Below are 8,510 nucleotides of genomic sequence, written 5' to 3'. Positions count from 1 at the left end.
AAAACTGTACATTTGCTTCATTTTCAGACTCCCTCCTTTTCAAAACTTGAACTTCCCATGTCTTTTTTTAATTTTTTTAAAGGGTTTAAAAACAAAACGGGGGGGGGGGGGGGAAGGTTGCACTGTATTTCTGTCTCGCCGTAGCCATGGATTGTTCATCACTAAGCCTATGACTGTAAACCCCAGTGTGGTGTCTGGGCCGGTAGGTGCTCTGCTATCAAATTACTGTAGCCTGTGAGACGTGGTCGTAACCTTACCGCCATCGCCTCTTTGAGTCTTTTCACTTCATTTTTATCACCCCCGTTGAGGCAGTAAAAATGACGCGTACCGGTGGCCTTTTGGTCAATGAGCCGTTAGAGAATTTGAGAAGTAATGAAGGGAACATGACAGGTGTGAATGGCACGATTACACGTGGGCGACACAAATTCTTGGACAGTCATATATGAGACAATGGGCAAATATGCACATGTAATACATATATATATATATATATACGCAAATGCGCGCGCACACACATATGGTGACGCATACAGCCTGGCACACGCACACAGCCAAACGCAGACACACGCAAACAAAAACCGTGACTGCACCTGTCCTCCGCAGACGGACACAGGACACAAGGAATCTAATACTCGCGAATGCAGACAGAAAACGTGACGCACGCAGACGCGCAAGCGTGCACACACACACACACACACACACACACACACACACACAGTCGCGACCCTTACATAATCAAACATATGATCGAACCCTCCCCCCCCCCCCCACCCTCCCCTAACACCCACACATTCCCAATAAAGATGACATCAAACCTCAACAACCGATCCATCTTCATCACTTTCTCGTTAGCGTCACGTGACCAAAACGACTCCGAAAAATATAAATCATTTCCCAGCGGGTGACATTTATACGAGAGATTTCCGGACACTAAAATTCGAAGTTTTTCTACGACGCTCCATAAAACTGAATTTTATTGTCGATCTTTTCAACTCTTTTCCTCTCGTTTTAACCTGCATATGCTTTGACGAGGAATCAGAAACAGTTCTTCTCTCATTATGTATTACGGTCCCACAACTCGGACGCTTTAACGTCAATCGCGCTTTATTTGTTAAAACCCGTGCGTTTGGGGGATAGGAAAGGCAGTTCCAGTACGTACGTCTTGCATAATGCAGGTAGCAGTGTGTGTGTGTGTGTGTGTGTGTGTGTGTGTGTGTGTGTGTGGGTGTGTGTGCGTGTGCGTGCGCGTGGGCGAGATAGAGAGAGAGAGAGAGAGTGAGAGAGAGATAAAGTAGAGAGAGAGAGAGACAGAGAGAGAGAGAGAGAGAGAGAGAGAGAGAGAGAGAGAGAGAGAGAGAGGGGGTCACTTTCCTGTTCCTTACACTATTATACAAAGTACAATCATTGTTGAAGTGTGCTTCAAACTCAATACTGAGTAGGTACAACTCCACAAGACCAGAAGACTAGTGCAACAACATACACTGCATCTCCCGCTGTTGCTCCTGAAGAGTGTGTCGGAGCAAGCGTAGACACGGATTAGCACAGAGGGTAATATTAAACCATATCACCCGCGGGTCATGTTAATAAGATGGTTGTCCAAGCTAGACATAAAAAGGGATTAGAATTAAGTTTCTGTTTACATTTACCATGTGTGTGGTAGAATGCATAGTAAAGAAAGGGAAGCGAAGCAAAGTGTTTGTAGAGCGGGGGTGGGAGTGGATGGATGGGTGGGGAGGGGGGTCGAGGAATTTACACTTTCGGTAGACTGAAATGACTGTTGTGAAAGGGGGTTGGGAGTGTGCGCGAGGGGGCTGGGGGGAGGGATGAGAGGATGAATTGGGGTGTGAGATAAGTGTTTTTGAAGGATGATTCTACACAAGACACCACATCAAGGGTATTATCCGCGAGTCAGGTTGCACGATGAAGAGTCTGATAGCTGCCAGGTACAAATGAACCCCTTTTTGAAAACCTCCAAATGTAGATATGAGAAATGAGGTCCAAAAAAGGACGGAGTCCCACAAGACGTAATTAACAGACACTCCTCCAAAAAATAGGATCGGGGGGGGGGGGGGGGGGGGGGAGGGGGGCTTAAAACGGTAGTCTTAAAATATGGGTTCCACTGTAATGGAAGTACTCGGTGCTGCCCCCTTTGACACCTGGCGTGTGAGCGGGCTTTGTTGAGAGGTAAATTACAGCTGTCACAGGTGTAGAATGTGCTGGATTATGATGGACCAGTGAACACTATGTGAAGGGTGGTAGTTAGCATGATGGACCAGTGAACACTGTGTGAAGGGTGGTAGTTAGCTTGATGGACCAGTGAACACTGTGTGAAGGGTGGTAGTTAGCATGATGGACCTGTGAACACTATGTGAAGGGTTGTAGTTAGCATGATGGACCAGTGAACACTGTGTGAAGGGTGGTAGTTAGCATGATGGACCAGTGAACACTGTGTGAAGGGTGGTAGTTAGCATGATGGACCAGTGAACACTGTGTGAAGGGTGGTAGTTAGCATGATGGACCAGTGAACACTGTGTGAAGGGTGGTAGTTAGCATGATGGACCAGTGAACACTGTGTGAAGGGTGGTAGTTAGCTTGATGGACCAGTGAACACTGTGTGAAGGGTGGTAGTTAGCATGATGGACCAGTGAACACTGTGTGAAGGGTGGTAGTTAGCATGATGGACCAGTGAACACTGTGTGAAGGGTGGTAGTTAGCATGATGGACCTGTGAACACTGTGTGAAGGGTGGTAGTTAGCATGATGGACCAGTGAACACTGTGTGAAGGGTGGTAGTTAGCATGATGGACCGGTGAACACTGTGTGAAGGGTGGTAGTTAGCATGATGGACCAGTGAACACTGTGTGAAGGGTGGTAGTTAGCATGATGGACCAGTGAACACTGTGTGAAGGGTGGTAGTTAGCATGATGGACTATATCCACAGGTACAGAAACAGACTCTGGTCGAATAAAAAATAAAAAACCCATAACTTGTTCTGCTGGATCTCAATTTAACAGATACTATGCAACACGAGTTAGCAACTTTATTCGGGTTTTACTGTCTCACTGTTTGTTTGTCAGCCTATCTATCCGTTTTGCCAACTACACTGTGCAAAAGAAGTATCGCATAGGTGAATAGTTCTAAGTTCCAGACAAACATTCTGATTGGAACGCCTCGAATCTAGTTTTTGCAGTTCAGTTGAACCCGATAGTCGATAGAGTGAACAAAATTCACCACGCACGTGCAAGATGTGCATTTTGAGGCCAAAACGCACATTTTGTTGTTTTGTGCTCCTTTTTTGGGAGATTTAACTCGAAATTTCGCGTAAGGTTAGCTGAGCTCATGTGCCAACTTGGGCAACAAGAAGAGCAAACGCTCGATCGAGTCACTTTCGCAGTTCTGAATATTATATGAGGCATCAGATGGACAGGAAGAAATTGCTATTCACAACACAATGAGTCACGTTCACATAAAATTTGAGCCCGGTCACTTTTATAGTTTCCGAGAAAAGCCCAACGTTAAGTTGTGTGTTGCCGAACAGAAAAGGCTAGTTATCTCCCTTGTTTTTCTGATAACGTTCGTAAAAGGCTACAGATGTAAATACTTTGATGTAAAGAATAATCCTACAAAGTTTCAATCACATCCGATGAACTTTGTCAAAGATATAAAATGTCTAATTTTTCCTTTGACGCTGACCTGTGACCTTGAAAAAGGTCAAAGGTCAACGAAACCATCGTTAAAGTGTAGAGGTCATTGGAGGTCACGACTAAACAAAATATGAGCCCGATCGCTTTGATAGTTTCCGAGAAAAGTCCAACGTTAAGGTGGTGTCTACGGACGGCCGGCCGGACGGACGGACGGCCGGCCGGCCGGCCGGACGGCCGGCCGGACAGACTAACACTGACCGATTACATAGAGTCACTTTTTCTCAAGTGACTCAATAAAAAGCGAAGCAATTCTGACTGATGCGGCCATTCCCTGAGGAAATGAAAAATGTCACAACTCAACGCTTCAGTACGAGAGAACGCCCTTGGCCGCCTTCAAGCAGGCCAGAGCCAATCCGAGGTTGCCAGAGCCCTGCGGGTGTCCCAGAGCACCATCTCTCGCCTCTGGCACCGTTTTCAACAAACTGGGTCGTCAGCTCCCGCGCCAAGGTCAGGACGACCTAGAGTAACCAGTGGACCCTTGCCAACAACTGGCGCCACGTTGTCTTCAGCGCCTGCATACAACCCAGGTCTACACGCTTACAGGCCACTCCGGGGCAACGTCCTGACTCGCCGCCATTGCCAGGCCAGGATGCAATGGGCGAACCAGCACCTCCAGTGGACCCTTGCCAACAACTGGCGCCACGTTGTCTTCAGCGATGAGTCTTATTTCCTCCTGCAACATCACGACAGCAGGAGGAGGGTGTACAGGAGGCAAGGAGAGCGCTACCACCAGCAGTGCGTAGATGAGGCGCCTCCTCATGGTGGTGGGGGCGTGATGGTGTGGGGGGCCATCACCAACACTGGCAGGAGCCAGCTTGTGGAAGTTCCAGGCCGCCTGAACGCCCAGCACTACGTGCAGGACATTCTGCAGCCACATGCCCTGCCCCTCCTGGCCGCACCACGGGTTCAGTTCCAGCATGATAACGCCAGACCCCACACCGCCAGACTCACCACAAACTTCCTGGCCGCCAACAACGTGAACACTCTGCCCTGGCCCTCTCTCTCCCCAGATTTGAACCCAATTGAACACGCATGGGATGAACTGGGAAGAAGGCTCAATGCGAGAGTTAACGCCCCTCCCAAAACGAGACAACTCTTCCAGGCCTTACAGCAAGAGTGGGACTACATTCCCCAACAGACTTTGCGAAGACTCATTGCTTCCATGCCAAGGAGATGCCAGGCTGTAATTGACTCACGTGGAAGCCATACTCATTACTGACTTTGACCTTGGTTTGTGTGAAGGTCACGCTCAATGAATAACTGCAAAGTCCAGCAAATAAAGACATGCATCTGTGCTATCGAAAAAGCTCAAAAGCTTTTCTGTCCGACTTATGACTGTTTGTTAGAAAGAATGAAATGTCAATAAAATCATTCATCAAACTAACTATGCGATACTTTTTTTGCATAGTATATAACCCTCTCTGCCTCTGTGTCTGTGTGTGTGTGTGTGTGTGTGTGTGTGTGTGTGTGTGTGTGTGTGTGTGTGTGTGTGTGTGTGTGTGTGTGTGTGAGACACACACACACAGAGGCATATAAGTGGCGAGTAGAAACATGTACATTTGCGAGTAGAACTGTATACATCTACTCGCCAAATGCGAGTAAAGTAGCTGAAACAAAATAATTGTTGGTTTGGCTGGTAAAGTTTGCTCACTGGCTAGTACATTTTCGGAATAGCTAGCCAAAGGCAAGTACACCATTTGTTGGACTGTCAGGGCTGACACACACACACACACACACACACACACACACACACACACACACACACACACACACACACACACACACACACACACACACACACACACAATTACACCCTTACACACACATATTTGCCCTCCCAAACCTCTCCTCCCCCTCCACTCTTCCTCTCACTCACCTCCGACCCACCACCCCCCACCACCTGATACTTTCTCCACCCGAAGGTGTGGCTTACTCAGCTCAGACAGTAACTGCATCGCATCATAGAATCTCAAAAATCAAAGTGTCTCGGAGGCGTCACACGCGCATAAAACTTCACCTCGGCATAAAGGAATGATTTTAATGAACCTAATTCGGTGGTCATAATCTTGTCGTAAAAAAACCGGCAGAAGGAAAAAGATACTTCCGTCAGCTGGCGTCGAGTTTTAATCGCCTATTTCTTATGATCTGGTCTTCTTTCTACCTTGTGGGCGGGTGTATTTCTGCAAAAGTAGAGCTCGTTTATGAGGAACGTAAAATACGGTTAGACCCCAAACACGTAAAATATGATATGACTCCAAACAAATCCTGTTTGACGTCTGTCGAGGGGCTTCTGTGAGCATCATTTTAAACTTTTAATTATCACCCTGTGTTCTCTCTCCCTCCAACCTACTTCGTACCTCTCTCTTCAAGTGAAGTCTCTCTCTCTGTCCATCCGCCCATCTCTGTCTCTCTCGCTGTCTCTCCCCCTGTCTGGCTGTCCCCCTGTCTGTCTGTCTGTCTGTCTGTTTGTCTCTCTCTCTCAAACACTAATTAAGAAAAAAATGTTTAAGTAACAGGGAAAAGGTGAGGAAACAAAGATGGGAGAAGAAAAAAGATGGCTGCTGAATTCGTGCGGGAATATAAAGCAATACGTCAGAAGAAAAAAAATACTGAACATACAGCAATCAGAATGAAAACGAAAGAAGAAAAGGTTGGTCGGAGAGGGGGGAGGGGAAAGAGTGGGAGGGAGGAGCGAGGAGGGAGAAAGAAGGTGGATAGAGGAGGCAATAGAGGGTTACAAAGACATGACGAAAGTTCCAAAACTGACAGACAATGAGACGAACAAAGACAGACAGACACACAAAAACCCAAAGATTCCCCAAATCGCACATCATATCATCCTATCCAGTACAGTCCTCAGAAATTCATCCCACATGACTCTGGCATCGCCACGCATTTATCGGAAAATCTATGATCATCCAAGACGTAACAGCAAATTCGCGATTCCTCGGCTGCCAAGCTTCCTGGCTTCAAAAGTGGGCGCCGTTTTGAAGCCAAAGGCCAGGACTTCGGCTAATGTCGCGCACACACTCCAACCCTCACGCTACAAGAAGAAAGAGGGAGAGAGAAAAAGGACAAAAAATCGACGTCCCGCCAAGAGTCAGTGCAAGTTATTAGCTTATTAATAACAGGCAGGAGAAAAAAAGGTCTTCTATTTTGAAGTTACCCCCCTTGGCGAGGCCGAACCCCAAAGGTTTGCGTTAAATGGATATTCTCCAACATCGACCTCAATACCGATTTCGTTCGCTTTGTCATTGACACCTTGTTGTAATGATTTTATGCGGCACGACATAAAATCTTCGAGCTAGTTTTGAAAATTGAAGAAATGACGGCTCAAAATCGAGGCTCGTTCAGGGCTGGGGGCTGTCCTCTCGAATCGCGAACACCTTCTTATGAAGCACTTACGACAGAATGGGTAACATTATCACACACGCACGCACGCACGCATGCATGCCAATAGCAAGGCAAGGCAAAGAATTTATTCAAGAACCCCCATGAAAAGCAAATTCGGCTGTCCCTCACAAAAATTTAAAATAAGACCACAGTCGTTTGACTTTACTTCAAAAGAACAACAAAGAGTACAAGCGCATTAACGCACAAAGTCTGATCAAAAACGGACACAAAATGTCCGCACCAGCAAACGACTTTACCGAGCGCAAATTGTGATTCTATCAAACTGTTGGTACGAAGCCAAACCTATAGTCCAGGGACACCAGAAAAAAGGCCCAAGTGCACGCCATTTACTTAAACAGGGAACAAAAAGCCATCGTTAAAATCTCCAAAAAAAACCGCACCGGCGACAGAGTTGAACTTACTAATCAGCCAGCAAGTAATAGGACTCTGGGGAAGCAGAAACGAAGCTTGTCTTTGATCGAAAGCCATGCTTGACCGAAAAGAGCACAAATGTCAAACTCCCAGTTTGGATTTACTGCGACAGTTTTCACATGGTGCATTCCATCTTGTTACATTTTGACAGATTGGCTGGTGCGTTCAAACTTTATAAAATTCAATTTATTTGAAAACATGAAAGAGCATACGCTCGATAAACTTTCTTTAACTTTTAAAACCAACCCCCCAAAAAAGTACGAAACTAAGAAAAACCTAGCAGAAGCAGAAGACATAGGGTTTTTTTTTACACGCTCCACAAAAACGCCCCACGGCTAAACACACACGCACACAGCACAGTGAAATATAGGCGTGTCAGAAATATTGGCAGGGAGGGCCCGATTTATGAAGTGACGGCATATTGCCGACGTCAAATTATTAGTTTGTCGACTCGATGCTCATCTAACGGATTGCCCGTGGCAGGAGAGAAAAATATGAAATATGAAATTTGTTGTGCTTCGTTGCCAGTCTCAACATTTATGGTGTTTTTTTTCTCCAGAAGAGACAGGATGGTGCGCGCGTGTATGTGTGCGTGAGTGTGAGTGTGAGTGAGTGTGTGTATGTGTGTGTGTGTGTGTGTGTGTGTGTGTGTGTGTGTGTGTGTGTGTGTGTGTGTGTGTGTGTGTGTGTGTGTGTGTGTGTGTGTGTGTGTGTGTGTGCGTGTGTGTTGAAGTTCGTGTGTGTTCTGGAACTCAAGTTTTTGTGTGTGCCAAAGTTCTTAATCAACTTTTAATGAGCCTTTTTATCATCTATATAATAGTGGAGGACATTTTCGCCCAAAAATGAAAAGACCATTAAAAAAAAACGGCAACACGATCTCATCGATTTTATTCTTTTCTCGTTCCAGTCGGACTCTTGCGTAATTACAGACACAAATCAGCAGGCGCACACACAAATCAGCAGGCACAAAGAAGCAGAAAAA

This window comes from Littorina saxatilis, linkage group LG15 (genome assembly GCF_037325665.1).
Source record: "Littorina saxatilis isolate snail1 linkage group LG15, US_GU_Lsax_2.0, whole genome shotgun sequence".
In the NCBI taxonomy this organism is placed as follows: domain Eukaryota; kingdom Metazoa; phylum Mollusca; class Gastropoda; order Littorinimorpha; family Littorinidae; genus Littorina; species Littorina saxatilis.
The sequence above is the reverse complement of the archived record's forward strand: the minus strand, read 5'-3'. Positions refer to the sequence as shown.